The sequence below is a fragment of the Papaver somniferum genome, unplaced genomic scaffold (genome assembly GCF_003573695.1).
Source record: "Papaver somniferum cultivar HN1 unplaced genomic scaffold, ASM357369v1 unplaced-scaffold_81, whole genome shotgun sequence".
Taxonomy (NCBI): Eukaryota; Viridiplantae; Streptophyta; class Magnoliopsida; order Ranunculales; family Papaveraceae; genus Papaver; species Papaver somniferum.
This window is the reverse complement of record NW_020651082.1, coordinates 9,779,073-9,797,007: the sequence shown is the minus strand read 5'-3', so window position 1 is coordinate 9,797,007 and position 17,935 is coordinate 9,779,073. Positions and strand designations below refer to the sequence as shown.

The 17,935-nt window shown below is 36.3% G+C and overlaps 2 long non-coding RNA genes across 7 annotated transcripts; both read right to left on the bottom strand.

The window, feature by feature from the left end:
• Nucleotides 1-207: 207 nt before the first annotated feature.
• On the bottom strand, nucleotides 208-5,334 carry LOC113345284. 2 transcript variants are annotated; one of them, XR_003358059.1, is made up of 8 exons: nucleotides 5,314-5,334; nucleotides 4,759-5,228; nucleotides 4,432-4,495; nucleotides 4,254-4,332; nucleotides 3,184-3,513; nucleotides 1,463-2,736; nucleotides 1,261-1,363; nucleotides 208-856 (listed from the first exon to the last, which is right to left on the bottom strand). It is a non-coding gene; the product is annotated as an uncharacterized LOC113345284 (long non-coding RNA). The 2 variants fall into 2 exon arrangements; XR_003358058.1 differs by having other exon boundaries at nucleotides 1,463-3,513.
• Nucleotides 5,335-5,662: 328 nt separating this feature from the next.
• LOC113345282 lies at nucleotides 5,663-14,016 on the bottom strand. Of its 5 annotated transcripts, none has more exons than XR_003358057.1 (18): nucleotides 13,871-14,016; nucleotides 13,207-13,417; nucleotides 12,775-12,912; nucleotides 10,523-10,685; nucleotides 9,828-10,114; nucleotides 9,620-9,706; nucleotides 9,358-9,473; nucleotides 9,171-9,260; nucleotides 8,917-8,970; nucleotides 8,738-8,809; nucleotides 8,230-8,505; nucleotides 8,020-8,108; nucleotides 7,823-7,917; nucleotides 6,704-6,782; nucleotides 6,456-6,631; nucleotides 6,128-6,224; nucleotides 5,964-6,035; nucleotides 5,663-5,793 (listed from the first exon to the last, which is right to left on the bottom strand). It is a non-coding gene; the product is annotated as an uncharacterized LOC113345282 (long non-coding RNA). The 5 variants fall into 5 exon arrangements; XR_003358053.1 differs by having other exon boundaries at nucleotides 6,456-6,615; XR_003358055.1 differs by having other exon boundaries at nucleotides 6,456-6,615; nucleotides 13,229-13,417.
• Nucleotides 14,017-17,935: the final 3,919 nt, after the last annotated feature.

Genomic DNA, 17,935 nt, shown 5'->3' with positions numbered 1-17,935 from the left:
GCACACTAAAACTACTATTGAACAATGCAATATTTCACCAAACATGTTTAACTTTTCAACCCCATTTTAGGCTATAAAAACCACACAGCATAAATCATTTAGCTTGCAAAAATAGGGGATTAGGTTAGGATTGTTAGGAAACAAAATGAACTAGAATTTGCACCACAATCCGCTGATATAAGAAAGAAAATGCAAAATGATAATCCCTTTTTTAGATCAATTCTCCGTGTTGAATTCCAAGCAAAATGTTTAACATTACTGCTAAAAAAAAAACTTGCATATATTCGCATCACATCACATCTTTACAAGAAAGAAAGAATGACAATAACTACATAATAATAAACTTAGCATTGTTCAAAAACATCCTAAAACTTCTACAAAAACGGTCCATATTCTTAAAAACCAGCCTGCCTTCTCCTGCACATGAGAAGCCCCTCAACATCAATTTTTTGGACCATATCTTCGGGCACTACCCATTGTCCCCCACACAACATCATCCTCAGTCAGAATTTACAACCACTATTCCATCTTTTTCTCATTCACTATTGATGGAGTCAAGGAGATTGCAGCAGAAAGGCATGATGTAAGCTTCGAGTGAACCACAACAGAATTCGTGGCGGATATATCCTCCTCAATTTTACCAATAGGTTTGCATCTCTTTGACATTGCCTTCAGACTCGTTGCACAATGTTGCTCGGAGCTTCATCAGGAAAAACTACGCAAGGCAAAGAACCTCTGGAACCACCAATTGTTCATTTTCATCTCTCAATGGACCACCAGGCTTATCAAGTCTCACCGCATCATTGCACTTTTCACATCCTGCTAAATCTCCTGGCACGTCTTTTGCATAAAAAGCCTAATACAAAAACAATGGAATCAGATAATTAGGAATTGCAGACATTTGAAAATGCCTCGAACAAGAGCAAAGTACTCCATAAATTTTGGCCAACAAGTTCATTCCTTAAAAAACAAATAGCATAGTGAGCATATCTGTGACAGGTAGAGGAGGACAGTGTCCTAATAAACTGTATCATCACAGTATCTTCACCTTCACCAACCAACATATCTTCATCTCAAATCCAAGGTCATTGAGGAAAAAACATACAGGAAAAGCCACTGCTTACCATAGAACTCTACTGGTGCACTCCTATGCTACTGGATGTGACCTTGTTTCTATTCCTATTTACAAGGGAAAACTAAAGAAACAATACAACTAAATATAAAACCAATAGACTAGTCCAGAAACAAGTCTGAACGTACCTTGACAACAGACTGGTCAAATGCCAGGCAATCTCTACCAGGCACCAGCATTCCACATTACAAGTTCTCCCTGACGAGTGGCCACCCAATAAGCAGACAAGACCTGCACAAACAGAGAAAGATACTCTGAAACTCTTCTCAGGAAAAAATTTACACATACTTTTGTTTTGAAATTTAGTGAAGATAAGAGTTGGAAGTGTACCTTTGGAGTTAAAATGAAGCCTCCTTCAGGGAAGATGAGGATCTCATTAGTACATGATTCACAGGACTGATCTGTCTTCATTTGAATCCTTTGAAGTCAGACATGCCCTAGAGGCAAACTGATCAAAGGCCAAACAGATGACGTTCCCCGCGAGGCACCAGCATTCCGTTTCAACAACTCTACTAACTGAATTGGCCATAAGAATACAAAAGCAAGACCTGCAAAAAAACAAGGAAGATACTCCGACGCTCAAGTTAGAAACAATTTTATGCAAAACATAATAAACTAGAGTTAAGGGTTAATTAACATAGAGTTAGAATTAGGAATACAAAGCCAAGACCTGCAAAAAACAACAAAGATAAACATAATAAACATAGAGTTAAGGGTTAATTAACATAGAGTTAGAATTAGGAATACAAAGCCAAGACCTGCAAAAAACAACAAAGATACTCCAAGGCTCAAGTCAGAAACAATTTCATGCAAAACATAATAAACGTAGAGTTAGAGTTAGGAATACAAAGCCAAGACCTGCAAAAAACAACAAAGATACTCCAACACTCAAGTTAGAAACAATTTTATGCAAAACATAATAAATGTAGAGTTAGAGTTAGGAATACAAAACCAAGACCTGCAAAAAACAATAAAGATACTCCAACACTCAAGTTAGAAACAAAACCAAGACCTGCATTAAAAGTTAGAGTTAGAGTTAGGAATACAAAACCAAGACCTGCATTAAACAATAAAGATACTCTAACACTCAAGTTAGAAACATTTTTATGGAAAACGTAATAAATATAGAGTTAGAGTTAGGAATACAAAGCCAAGACCTGCAAAAAAAAACAATAAAGATAATCCAACACTAAAGTTAGAAACAATTTTATGCAAAACATAATAAATATAGAGTTAGAGTTAGGAATACAAAGCCAAGACCTGCAAAAAACAATAAAGATACTCCAAGGCTCATGTTAGAAACAATTTTATGCAAAACATAATAAACGTAGAGTTAAGAGTTAGGAGTACAAAGCCAAGACCTGCAAAAATCTATAAAGATACTCCAACGCTCAAGGTAGAAACAATTTTATGCAAAACATAATAAAAGTAGAGTTAGGGTTAATAAACATGGAGTTAGAGTTAGGAATACAAAGGCGAGACCTGCAAAAAAAAAAACAGATACTCCAATGATCAAGTTAGAAACAATTTTATGCAAAACATAATAAACATGATTGTAAGTGTTAATAAACATAGAGTTAGAGTTAGGAATGCAAAGGCAAGACCTGCAAAAAACAAAAGCAACACACAAGTTAGTAACAAATATCTTTGTTAAGGCAAAAATGTACCGACCTGACACTCATCGGAAGAAGGGGCAGAAACCTTGAACAAAAATGATAGACATGTACCAAGCAAAAAAGAAACTCAGGGATTCTACAAATATAAGGGCAATTTAAGTATACATTGAGAGTGTTAAGAATGTGCACCTAAATATACTAGCAGAGTACCGAAGTCAGCAATATAACAAAAGCTAAACATGGCTATTTACGTTGAAACGTTACCCAAGAATCAGACTTAGCTATGTTTCAGCAGCTGTAGCTGAACTACATGGGGAGTATCACTGCCTTGCTGTGTACCAGACTTCCAACAGTGATTTCAATAAAATACGAAAGAAAAACGACAAATAAAAAAAACAAAAACAAAAAAAAGGAGGAAAAGAGAAGCTCATTTACCTGTTTTCCAATAGTTTCATTTGTCCGGAAGCTGCTCACTTCCATTAAGTGTGACGTTCTCCATTAGACACATAGCTTTGCACCTCTCAGTTTTAGGAACTGACGGTGACCTGCCATTGCACCGCTCAGTACCCGGGACTGAGCAGTGCACACTCATTCTACGGAACGAAATGGTGGCCTGCCGTTGCACCGTTCAGTTTCCGAAACTGAGCAGTGCACCTATTAATTCGATAAAACTGAGTGGTGGTCTACCATGTGCTTAATGGTTAACATCAGCACCCAATTGTGAACTAAGTGCCTTTTTTTTTTGATAGGTGAAGTGCCTTTTTTCTGTAAAGATACATAAGCAGAGTTCAATACATACAGGATGACAGACATTAAAGTTCAGTTGATAAACTAGTACGAGAGACATGTTAATTAACAGGTTTAACGTGCAATCCTATTTCTTATACTCAATATAGAGAAGATAGAAACAAAACAGTCTACCATTTTTTGTAAGACTAAGAAAAAACTCTAATCAATGTTTATTGCACGAAAAAGAAAGATGACCACAACTACAGCATCAAAGATGGTGGTTCTAGCTAGTAAATAGCATTGTATATGTATAATAGGTGTAAATTTAACCATTAGACTCAAGACATCTGAACAATTGAACAAGGAAAGAAAAATAAAGAGCCATGACAAACACAACACCACAGTATTAACAAATTCACAACATGGGAAAATCACAAGTGAAGATGCATTTAACACAAATTCAATTGATTACTTTGGGGGTTCAGATTTACAATCTTCGGAACTAATAATATGTTAAATCGTCTAAAAAATCAAATATTCAATGAAAATCAAGCAAAAAATTACAAAACACACATCTTAAATTAACAAGTGAAGTTATCTAAGAAAACAGTCCAAATCAAGCTAAAAGTAAGGAAATACTCTACAAAACACATTTTAGTGAACTGTTTCATCATGCATTCATATTCTTGATACTCCAAACCCTAAAAAACTCCATATTTAGTGAACAAGAAATAAAACAAACATTTGGAGAAGAGGCAAAAGGATAAAGTAGTCACCAAAATCTGAAAGTAGCTAGATCTAAGGGGGGTTTGCTATATCATGGCTTTCAAGTTCCTTTCTCTCCAGCAGCAACCCCTGTGAGATAAAACCAAAAGAGAAACAACCAGATCTGAAATAAGATGGGGGAATAAAGAGAATAAGAGATAAGGATAAGAAGGGATGAGATGAGATCACCTAAGATTCAAAATAATCAGAGTTTCCATGAGCTTCATCTATTCTATCTATCTATCTATCTCTCCTGCAAAACAAAGACAACCAGAGAAGAAAAAGAGTAAAGTAAGGTTATTATTATTAAAAGAATGGTCAAAGTCAAATGTTACTACCTGTACGAATTTTCCCGCCAATTTTTGAATTTTAAAAATTTGGACATGTGACTTCCTTTTGTTGGCTTCTTTTTGGTCATGCGGATTGTGCTAGTTGTTGTATTTTTAAATATTAACACTTGGTCACAAATTACAGACAGTAAATTTGAATTTGAATTTGAATTCCAGCTTCAATTACCTTGGGTGGGTCTTTTACTGGGCGCACCAAACCTATGTGTCTTTGGCCTGTGAGATGTTACAGATGTACTACTGCAGAATTTGAAGATTGTTAAGCACCACACTTCCAGATACCTTCAGATGCAGATTATGTGAAGCCCAACTTCGAATGGAGTCAGCTATTGCGCGAAGAAGTTCTTAGCAGCTGCCTCAACTCAATGAACCTTTAGATGCTGATCCTCAATGTGATTTCAAGGACAATGGATTTTGAGAAGGTGATTGTTGTGCCAATTCTGTCGTTTAGATTAGATTCCATTTAAATGAGGAAAAAAACAAAAAAACGTCCTTCCATTGGCCGTGAATCACCATATACTTCCACTTTGACCTTAGATCCTCATTGGTACGACCAGCATGGAAGACATCATGTCCATATTCCAACATTTCCTTCCACGGTTTCTTCTCATCATCTTTTACAAGATAATGAAAGGCTTCCTGCACAATTGGGAAATTAGGACAGTTTTTGAGTTTTGTTATAAGCATATCCCGCCAGAAACAAGTATAAGAAACTCAAACTGACCCTTAGCATATGTATTTCTTCAGGGTCCCAAGAATCTGGTAGCCTTTTCGAGGCCACTTCATCTACATAATCACAATCTTCTTCATCATCTTCACTATCATTTTCATCTTCGTGTTCTCCGGCCACTTCTGATTTACCGATTCCAGCATTTACAATCGGAACTTCGTTAGCCAATTTTGATTTACCTAGTCTGCGGACAGTGTATATAACACATTCTTAGGTCATTCGAGAAATTGACAGTGCAAATGAACATAGGGAGAGAGATCAAGTTCCAGGCAGACCACATATTCTTTATTAGTTTGAACATGTACCTGTAATCAAAAGACAGCTTACGCCCATTGACATCGAGGCCGCGGTCTCCAATTTCATCCATCAATTTCCGAGCCGCTACCACAGACGGAAAATCAACGAATGCGATTCCACGACAGAAAGTAGTATTCTTTTTCGGCATCACTCGGATATTGGGAAGGGGCCTCCACTCTGCCTAAAATTAAAAGCCAATTAAAAATCAAAACAAAAACATGTACTTTTAGAGAATAAACACAGACAGATTCCTATAAGCATAGGTAAAAAAGCAGAATACCAAATTCAAACGAGTCAAGTCAAAAATAAGAGAAGAAAACTCAGAGTTGGAAGTTTATAGATGTTACTAGGATCCGATGAATCATTTCCTCTGTTGCCTCTTTTGGCAAGCCCTTCACCACAATGGTAGAAGTTGGAGTCTACAACAAGTGAAAAAACGGAAATCCAATTGATATGCATTTCAGTGTAAATAACAGAAGTTTTACAAAAGTAATAACGATGTATGTCATACCACAAGACCACTGCAAGCTCGAGGAGACCTTGATCTCTGGCGACGGTTATCATGTGCAGAAGAATGAGAACTTTCACACCTCCTAAGTGTATGCAAACTTTAATCTCGAAAAGCAAAACCGAAGAAAAGTTTTGTTAACAGACTGACACAAGTAATTCAGAAAACTTTAGTCTATCTTTGCGTAATTTCATATTGGCAAAATGAATTAGTTTTTTTTATTCTGTTCAGCGCAAATTCATGTCAGTTTTACCTACTAGCTCATGTTCTAGAAGGTCGGATGAAATCTAAGATTGTATCATCATTAATTTTGAATGGGAGCAGAACATACCACAACTAATAAATATGAGACTAGAGATGTGACCAACAACCAATCAAACATTTGGCTTCGAATTGTTGGCTCACCACATTGAAAAGCACAGACACCTCGTGTAATACAATCAAACGATACAATCATACAATACAGAACTTAGGCTGCTGGTCATGTATGTCTGCAACAACAAGTAACTGATGTCCAAATAAATATTACGGTGACGAAATTGAGGTCAAATAATAGTATGAAAAGAGATTTATATATACCCCCTTGCCTTATCTTTCATTAATTTTGCCCTCTTCTTCTTGTTTCTCTTATAATTCCCCTTGTTTGTCATGTCTATCTCTACAGGAAACAGAAAATTACTTACTTTTAATCACAAACAACTACAAGAATCACGAAACAAAGAGAAATATTACAAACAACAAGTAGTGTTTTATACTACAAAGATCTAAAATTGCAGCTAGGGTTTCACAAAAAAAAATCCCCAACAAGAACCTAATTGATTTTTTATTGAAGCAGAACCTAATTGATGAATCTAATCCAAACCCATATTAGGAAAACGGATCAAATAACAAAACAACATAATGAATTTCCATCTTTTATACTAATAATGGAAGCTTAATTATACAATTGGGGGGAAATGAGATACATACAGAGAATAATGAAGAAGTAGAGTGTGAATCTGAAATCTAAGCTGAGCTTCCTCTCCTCCTCTTTTCTCTTCCTTGTCTAACTCTCTATGGATCATAATTTCTTCCATTAAATTCTAATTTCTAATAACCAGAGGCCAAAAAAAAAATTATCCTTTTTTGGTATGATCAAATTCTGAGATCGAATTGGGGTTTTAGCCATAAAAGGCAAAACCGCGCCATTTCTTTTTCCTTTTATCTGTTACTGTGAATTGTGTGGTTCATATTCTCCCTCTCAAGGTTTTTACCTAGCATCTCAAATCCTTCACTGTTTTTTTGTATTTACTTTTACTTTTTACTAATAAAAATCATCACGAACCAGCAGCAGCTCAAGTGGTTCCTTGTTCGAGTCTATCAATCAAGGGATCATGTTCCGTGTGAATTATCCCTCTCTTCCGCATATGGACTAGATTTTGATTTTGATTTGCTACTTTCTAGTCATAATATAGAATTGCAATCATTTCTTATTATATCACATATGAGGGTCTTCATTTACTTCCATGTCAATTTCGAGTTTCTAAAGATATACAGTCACCTAATCGTTGACGTAAGTTATACCTAAGCGTATTATAGCACCTAAAAAATAGTTGTACATATTAAACTTGACAGCACCTAGCCTTAATATGAACTTTAAATCCCAACATGTAAAAATAAAGAACTCTCATACAAACAGCTCATCAAGCTATACCATACCTGCATTTGAGGAATTTCTTCCATCACTGGCGGTTCTATACTTGATTTGTTTTGATTGCCCTTAATTGAAATTGATCATTGTTGCTTTTGTTGGCCTCGCACAAAGTAAAATAGAGGTTACTTTTTGTTTTCCACAAATTTCCAAATTAAACTGTAAAGATAGAATATAGGAAAAAAAAAAGGAAAAAGGAACTTACCAGGGCTGAAATACCCCGGCTGGCTACTAGCACTTGCCCTTCATTATCCTTGAACTCTGGTGCTTGTTTAACTCGCACGAGTAGGTCCACTGCGGAGGAAATAAAAATGACGAATTATGCCAAGGACAAAGTTGGTATGTACAGTTTTGAAATTACATATTCATACACACTTTAAGAGCTTAACCGGTTAAACCAGTTGCATGTCAATACCTGTCCTGGACAAAATTGCTCACATATTGCAGCTCTATTTCGCAGCTAACCACCTGATACATCGGCCAACCCGGCCCAACAGGCACGTCGGCCCGCCAGGGAGCAGCGGCCCGCCAGGGCACAGAGACTGAAGCCTCTGTCCTGGAGACCACTGTTCTGGAGAACTTTGTACCTGGAGACCTCTGTTCTGGAGACCTATGTACCTGGAGGCCTTTGTGCCGAGAGACCTTCGACCAGGAGATTCAATCAAAGCTTAATCAAGACCCACCTCCTTATCTGCATCATTATTAAACCCATTGTTAAGATTACAAGCTCCAAATGTTCACTGGAAGACATATATGACATTCAACCTAACTACTACTGGAAGTCTATTGTGATACTCCCATGACGATGATATTTATAATTCTCGCCTAAATAAAAAAAGAAACTAGCACAATGAATCAAGATACGTGAAAGTGATACTGTAGAATTGCGAAAATAAAACAAATTTGGGCATCGAGAAACTGACCCCATCATTAAGATAGCTGGCAATATTCCCAAACAGAATTGTGTTTGTCCTAACAGCCGCTTCTTCATCCACCTGTACGACTAACAAAATGTAAGCTACAACAAAGACAAACCTAAGATATACCAAGAGGAAGCAAACTTAGCTTATCATATCACATCTATAATGAGTTAGTAGTTTACTTGAAACTTCAAAAGATACTTCAGCAAAGATCCCGCAATAGTTCGCAGAGACAGCTGCATAAAGTATCAAGCACTCGACTATAAGTAGGACTATAAGAAATTGTTAAGTGTACTAAACTCGGTGAAAGGTTTAGCAGATTTCAGTTAATAACCCTTAAACCTAGGCAGCACCTCTATAGTTCAACCATACCATCAGATATAAGACTAGTATTGCTCTACCTCATGCCAACAAAAAAAAAGTAGATTGTCCATACCTAGGGTGCCAAGCTGAGAATTGACTTTAGTGCCAGTTCCCGAAGAATAACAGGTGTATCAGAAAACCCAGTGGCAACGTGAGAATAAACCTAATGGAAAGCAACATTAACATGTAACTATCAAATTAATTCCCGCTCCAGATGAAGAGTTTCCCTGTTGCTAATAAAGTTAAAATTAACCACGCACTTGTTCATCTACAACTTGAGAAGATAATGACTCTCCATACTGATCGATATGTTGCAGAAGGCCAACTCTAATAGTCGGTTATTCGAGGCAGATAGTTTCACTAAAGTTGGCAATATCTGTGAAAAAAGAAGGAAGCCTCAGAACCATCAACAGTATATTAAAATAGATAAACACAGGACAAAAACAGAGACAGGTAAAAAGAGAGGTGATCTTTGCTAACAAAGAATCATAGAATACGAGGGTAGTTGGAAAAAAAAATGACCTTCGCAGTGAAATCTTCAGGAGACAACCATGAAGCCAAGTACAAAATTGCACTCTGATGCTTGTTTAACTCACACGAGTAGGTCCACTGCGGGGAAAATAAAAATGACGAATTATGCCAAGGACAAAGTTGGTCTGTATGGTTTTGAAATTACATATTCATACACACTTTACGACCTTAATCGGTTAAACCAGTTGCATGTCAATACCTGTCCTGGACAAAACTGCTCACATATTGCAGCTCTATTTCCCAGCTAACCACCTGACGCATTGGCCAACCCGGCCAACGGCACACCAGGCACATCGGCCCGCCAGGACGCAGCGGCCAACCAGGCAAATCGGCCTGACAGGGCGCAGCGGTCCACCAGGCACAGAGACCGAAGCCTCTGTCCTGGAGACCTCTGTTCTGGAGACCTTTGTACCTGGAAACTTTTGTGCCGGGAGACCTTGGACCAGGAGATTCAATTAAAAGCTTAATCAAGACTCGCCTCCTTGTCTGCATCATTATTAAACCCAATGTTAAGATTACAAGCTCCAATTGTTCACTGGAAGACATATATGATATTTAACCTAACTACTACCGAAAGTCAAGTGTGATCCTTCTGTAATCATGATATTTATAATTCTCGCCTAAATAAAAAAGAATCTAGCACAATGAATCAAGATAACTGAAAGTGAGACTGTACAACTGTAAAATTAAACATAGTAGGGCATCGAGAGACCATTGTTTTACTCTTTTGGCAATCTGTTATGATAGTTTACAATTTTTAGCAGTTGACAATGTGATCACCTCTTTTACAGCAGAAATTTTCAACTATCCGACACGTCAAACCATAGAGAGGTTGGAATCGTAAAGTACATAAAAATACAAATGTTTCTGTACTCAAAGAAACAGACAACTGACCTCCATTAAATGGCTAAAAGCATTGTCATTTAACAAATCCAACGTCTTCCACACAGCAACATTTTGTACCAGGTTCCCTTTCATCTCCTGTATTTTCTCCATGACAGGCAAGAATGATTATCTTCTCCCACTGATAACTTCTCCCACTGTAATATCAGCATCTCTGAGGGGAAAAGCACACAACAAAGACAGTAAGAGTTTACTTAGATTATAATATAATTGAATCATTGAGTGTTAACTCTGCAGTGAACACAGGATATGCAAACATGCTTTCCAAACCATTGCCTCTATCTACTCAGTCGACAGAGTCAAAAGGCATGCTCTCTGACTAGAAGCTAGTTTAGAATGTTCTCTTCTCAAGCAGTAATTGCAATAAGATCGCTTAAGTAAATTAAACAAATGCAAACTCTTAATATAACCAGTAAATACCACATTGAAAATCCAAAATCCTAAGACATATACTACGGTGCTAAGATGAAGATCACTAACGTTTGAGGAACACAACAAGCCCACATTGAAAATTATGTTGGTCCAGGGAGAAAGATAACATGATAGCAACAACACAATCAACAATATAAAAGGCAATATCAGGTCTAACAAAGCCAGAAAGACCAAAATCAATAAGTTTTACTGTGGCATCCTCATGCCTCAACAGGAAATAGTTTTAAGAGTTAGGATTTTCCATACAAACTCTGCAACTATACAGAAAACAAAAGGAAAAAATCAAACTATATAAATATAAATCATAGGGGAAAACATCGTTCCATTGTGAAAAAAAAAGCTTCACTTATAAGTGGCGTTTTTTATAGATATGATAAAACTTGTTTCCAAAAACCTCCTGGAACTTGTTTTCACAACATATATAAAAAAAATTCAACTCATAATGCTCAATTTCAAGGTTCAAGTACTAAGTACTAAAACTAATTTCAGAATTTATCAGAATTCTGAAACAGTGAGTGAGTTAATCAGAATTTCAACAAACATGTGGACAGTTGATGTGAAACAGACTCAAACTCTTTATTCGTTCTACTGGCTAAACTATGTGAACCGTCAATTTCACAGAATTGAAACATTTGCCTCCAAAAAGGAGTGATATAGGCGTAAGTATGTGAACAGAGTTAGTTCTGGAATTCACAAATAAGCAACATCTTGATATGCCATCCCTTTGGTTGGTTGCTTAAATTTGGAAACATTCCTCGTGAAAAGATTACACATAGACAAGATTTGAGGGGTCTTTTGAAGGGAGTCAAGAACATGAATATAATATTGGATTTACATATGAAAGTTCAGCTACATTTTATTTCACACATACTCAACCAAATAATTACACTTACATTTGATGCGTCTTCTAATCCACCAGATACATCTTTAAGTTTTAAATTATTGCTGTTTCATGAGTTTTTAACCGGAAAATGGGGACTAGAGTTAGTGTATCAACTTCATTTCTTATCAACATCTATGAAACCTTCGTAGTGAAACCAATCATTCTCTGCTCTTTTGACCCTTATATGCTTATTATAAAATTGGCATGAACCAAGGTATGTAGCAACCTAACTTCTTCTAAAATGTTGTTCTATCTTAATTTTTTACACTGAACTTCAGGTACGTTGCATTTCTTGTTTGCAAGAGAATCATTATTTGTCTATCAAAAAATTTACACTGAATTTCAGGTATGGTTTGTGCATCAAGCTCCTCCTCCAATTCCATAGGTCTGAGTTCCATGACTTTCAATGTGGCCATGGCTTTAAGAGTTACACTGTTAACTGTTCCAGGTCTACCTAAAACGAGAGCACTCTCTCATTAATTAAATAACACAGATAATCAACATCTTCTTCACTATTTTAAAATCAATTATTTGTTTTTTTATTGTATTAATCATTCGAGTGTTTCTAAGGACCTTATTTTATAGTTATTATTCATTCGAACTCAAAAACATTCAGTGTTGATAAAGCCAGTGACTTGAATGGTAACTCTATTCTGTACATATGCAAATTGCTAATACTTTCAGAATCTTCCTTTGGACAAAAGAAGCAGCGCCTACCAAGGCGGGATAATCTTGAAAGACATCTAAAAAGAAGGCTAACACAGATTTGAAGTATTTCAAGTGCAAAACTGCAGTTATTGAGGGCATTTTGTTTCATGACACAACTGATCTATCATTCAGGAAAATAGCTAACTAGTGAAAAGACATAAACAGATTAAGAGTGCAAAATTGATTGGAGACTAAAATAAAATGAAAAAGAGAACAATACCAAAGTAGCGACGTTCATTTGCAGCCTTAGCTTCGTCGAGCATCTTGTGAAGATCAACTTGAAGCTGAGCATCCCATTTGACCAACTGATTTACGAATACAGCTCCAAGTCCCACTCCCAGTACATGCTCCCATGGATCTAAAATGAAAATGAGAAATTGTAGAAATCAGATGAAAATGAAGAAAGAGGAGGAAGAATTGATAGGGAAATGAGGAAATTAGTTAGGGTTAAGCGATAAAACAACATATGCCTCATTTAAGGAAGTTTACAAAGGGCATCTGAGTACATGTGTGTACCCAACCCACTACTTAAGTAAAAAGTATCAGCTAGGTCCATACCAAGTTTAAGGAAGTAAGGATAACTACATGCTTAGAACTACAATTCACCAAAACAGCAGAGAAGTGAACAAAAACACATTCATAATCTTCTTACTTCTCTGTGAAATAGTTAACACCTACTAAGTGGAGGCTTCCCATCTGGCGTGTTTACTGTAAGATCCTAAGCTTTACTGTATTTTTTGCCTCCTCAGCAGTTTTAGAGGATGAAGGAGATTGAAAGATGGATTCTATGGTTGCTGCTGGTGCCTTAATTTCCGGCCTAAAACCCTCACCAGTTGCAGCTACATCATACTCCTCCATTTATCCTGTCCAAACCATATCATTAACAAAATGAAAAAATGTATCACAACTAACCACTTAAAGATCAAACACGAGTAGTAAGAAATTGTCTAACAACCATCAAACCCTAATTCCCCCAGAAAATATAAAATTCAAACCAAAATCGACAATGCAATTCACTAAGCATCACCCTAACATCAGCTATAAGTACAAACTGGATTATAAGAAGTGGTTTTGTGGGCTAAGATTTTTATCGCAGAATTCAAAATCATTTGGTTTTTAAGAAGTTCTATAGGAAAAATGACACGGGCGATTAGTAATCTACCACCTGATCGAAGAAAAATTAGGCAGAAAACGTAGGATGGAGGTTTTGTTATACTATGAAAACCCTGGAATAAGAAGACAAAATCTGCTAAAATCTTAGAAGAATAGCAAAATAATGATGAAAATCACAAATAAATCACGAGAAAGAAATAAACCTTGGATTTTCTTTGCTTCAGAAATCAGATCGTTTCTTCAATCGGTGGCGACGATTTCTTCAATTTAGGGCACAATTTCTTCAGAAGAATTTTGACTTTTGAGTTCAGAGTTAGACAGTGAAGATGGATTTGCAGAGATAGGTGGTGGTGCTAAAAATCGTGGTTACGGTTTTTATGCTCAGCCCTATTTTTGAGTGTGCTAGAGTGAAATGCTCTAGCCGGGACGTTTTATTCATTAGGTGAGCCCCATGATGAGAAAGCCCAAAGATTCGATTAGTAATGCCACAGAGAAAGGCACCCAGCCACCCGCCCACCGTTTGGTAATTCATGTCTATAACTATAAAAAGAAACCAGCCGGTTAGACATCTTTTTACTCCGTTATTTATCTAGTTCTGACTGGAATTGAAGGTCTAAAGAGCAAAATCGAATTTTTAAAGAAAAGCCTAGACAACTGTACACGCTTTGTTATCGTAAAAATGGCCTGAAATATTTTATGGATTTTTACACGTGGTATTTTTCTATGATCTGTAAGGTCTCAAATGAGCCATTATTTGTCTAGTTCTGACTGGAATTGAAGGTCTAAAGAGCAAAACCGAATTTTTAAAGAAAAGCCTAGACAACTGTACACGCTTTGTTATGGTAAAATCATCCTGAGATATTTTATGGATTCTTACACGTGATATTTTTCTATGATATGTAAGGTTTTAGATGAGCCATTATTTGTCTAGTTCTGACTGGAATTAAAGGTCTAAAGAGAAAATCGAATTTATAAAGAAAGGCCTAGACAGTTGTACACGCTTTGTTATCGTAAAATCGGCCTGAAATATTTTATGGATTCTTACACGTGATATTTTTCTATGATTTGTAAGGTGCCAAATGAGCCATTATTTGTAGTTCCGACTAGATTTGAAGGTCTAAACAGCAAAACCGAATTTTCAAAGAAAATCCTAGACAGCAATACACGCTTTGTTATCGTAAAATCGGCCTGAAATATTTTATGGATTCTTAGACTTGATATTGTTCTATGACCTGTAAGGTTTAAAATGAGACTTTATTTTTCTAGTTCTGACTGGAATTGAATTCTAAAGAGCAAAACTGAATTTTTAAGGAAAAGCATAGACAGCTGTACACGCTTTGTTATAGTAAAATCGGCCTGAAACATTTTATGGATTCTTACACGTGATATTGTTCTATGATCTGTAACGTTTAAAATGAGCCATTATTTTTCTAGTTCTGACTGGAATTGAAGGTCTAAAGAGCCAAACTGAATTTTTAAGGAAAAGCCTAGACAGCTGTACACGCTTTGTTTTCGTAAAATCGGCCTAAAATATTTTATGTATTCTTACACGTGATATTGTTCTATTATTTGTAAGGTTTCAAATTAGCCATTATCTGTCTAGTTCTGACTGAATTGAAGGTCTAAAGAGCAATACCGAATTTTTAAAGAAAAACCTAGGCAGTTGTACACGCTTTGTTATCGTAAAATCGCCCTGAAATATTTTATGGATACTTACACGTGATATTTTTCTATTATCAGTACAGTTTTGACATGAATTGAAGGTATAAAGAGCAAAAACCGAATTTTTAAAGAAAACCCTAGACAGATGTACACGCTTTGTTATGGGTTCTTACACGTGATATTTTTCTATGATATGTAAGGTTTCAAATGAGCCATTATTTGTCTAGTTTTGACTGGAATTGAAGGCCTAAAGAGGAAAACCGAATTTTTAAAGAAAAGCCTAGACAGCTGTACACGCTTTGTTATCGTAAAATCGGCCTGAAATATTTTATGGATTCTTACACGTGATATTTTTCTATGATCTGTAAGGTCTCAAATGATCCATTATTTGACTAGTTCCGACTGGAATTGAAGGTCTAAAGAGCAAAACCGAATTTTTAAAGAAAAGCTTAGACTGCTATACACGCTTTGTTATCGTAAAATCGACCTAAAATATTTTATGGATTCTTACACGTGATACTGTTCTATGATATGTAAGGTTTCAAATGAGCCATTCTCTGTCTAGTTCTGACTAGATTGAAGGTCTAAAGAGCAAAATCGAATTTTTAAAGAAAAGCCTAGACAACTGTACACGCTTTGTTATCGTAAAATCGGCCTGAAATATTTTATAGATTCTTACACGTGATATTTTTCTATGATCTGTAAGGTCTCAAATGAGCCATTATTTGTCTAGTTCCGACTGGAATTGAAGGTCTAAAGGGAAAAATCGAATTTTTAAAGAAAAGCTTAGACAGCTGTACATGCTTTGTTATCGTAAAATCGGCCTGAAATATTTTATGGATTCTTACACGTGATATTTTTCTATGATCTGTAAGGTTTCAAATGAGACATTATCTGTCTAGTTGATGAGTGCTAAAAAGTGCATATTTATATATATTTTTCTTGGCAATTAACTCATCTTTTGTGCCCTAATTCTCCATTTTAACCCATATTCTGTATTTTCATTGTTTTCAAGAATAAATATTTTTATTAATTAATTTTGCATTTTTAGGTACCAAATAAAGTTTGGATGAATTGCGGAGCGGAAAAGAGCAGAAAAGTGATGGAAGCCAAGAGGAATCACACAAGGAAGCCGCGAAGAATGTTGTGCGCAAGACCAAAAGGCTAGAAGTGGGCTTGAAGAGGAAAAATTGTTCTTAAAGAAGATATGAGCTTGGCATACCCAAGGCCCAAAAACCCTCACCCAAATCCATTTCCTATATCCATACCCGTTTCCATTTCTAGCCATCAGATTGGATCATCTCAGCATCCAACGGTCGCTTCCCGCTTCCTTCCATCTCGCCGTTAGATCGATCCATCATCTTCGTATCCAACGTCTCATCCTCGCTGTTCATCAACAATTGCTAAACCCACTCAACACCCTAGCATCTAGGTTTATAACCCAAAACCAAACAAACCCAATCCATTTTCCATCGAGCCATCTCCTTCTTTCCCTTTCTCTTCCTCTACAGACGTCATACCACCACAATTTCCACCACCTGCTCCGCCACCAACTCTCTGTCACCACCTCAACCATCATCATAACCACCACGTCCATCAAAGGAACCTAATCCCATCATTTTCCCTTCTCCTTAGCCACCTATTTTCTCAATTTCTGCACGTTTTCTATCAGAAACCCTAGCGTGTAAAATTGGGAAATTAGGTCGAAATTGAGAAGCAATTGAAGCGTGGAGAGCATCAGGAGAAGAATTGGAAGCATGGGTGAGAGTTATCATTCGTTTTCAGAGAGTTGGTAAGGAGTAATTTTAAAACCCTAATTTACTGTTTATTTGGGGATTTTTGGGATTGAGCTTGCATGCACAAATTGAAGGCATGGGTTGCATCAGGAGAGGAAATAAAGGCATGGGTGAAGAGTTATAATTGATATCAGTGATTAGGTAAAACCTAATTTTGATTTTCTCCAAACCCTAATTTCACTGTTTTGGGGAAGAGGGTGTTAACCCTAATTTTGGATTTGTGTATAAATAGGGATGATGGGTATGTGTTAGAGGTATGCCTGGGCTAGCCAGTGCTTCACCCAAGAGGACTGGAATAGCCAGTGCCTCAAGGGTTAGTTCTTAGTTTAAATTGTTTTGTAAATTTCAGTTCATTTTAGAATTTACTTTCAGTTCATGTTCTAAATTAATCTGCTAGGGTTTAGATGAAACCCTTAATCACATGTTAAGATAATTCAATTTCATATTATTGTTCTTATAATGCTTCATAGCTTTAGGGATGCTAGTTAGCTACATTGATCAAATGAACCTGTGATAAGCTGTACTGTAAGAAGACAGTTTATGCTAGGGGGAATTAGTGAAGTTGGTTGATAAGTTATCCATTTGAGATCCCACCATAGAATAAGAACTGTGCTTAATTGAGAAAGGAATGAGAGTTAGCTAATTGAACCAAATTAGCCTGTGATAGGTTGTGATGTAAGAAGACAGCATATGCTAGGGGTGAGTTAGGAAGATTAACTGATAAATCATTCTTTGTAGTTTTCTCTGGAAAGGAACAAGAACATAATTTGAATAAATATTGCCTTAGCATAGGATTAAGAAGGTGGATTC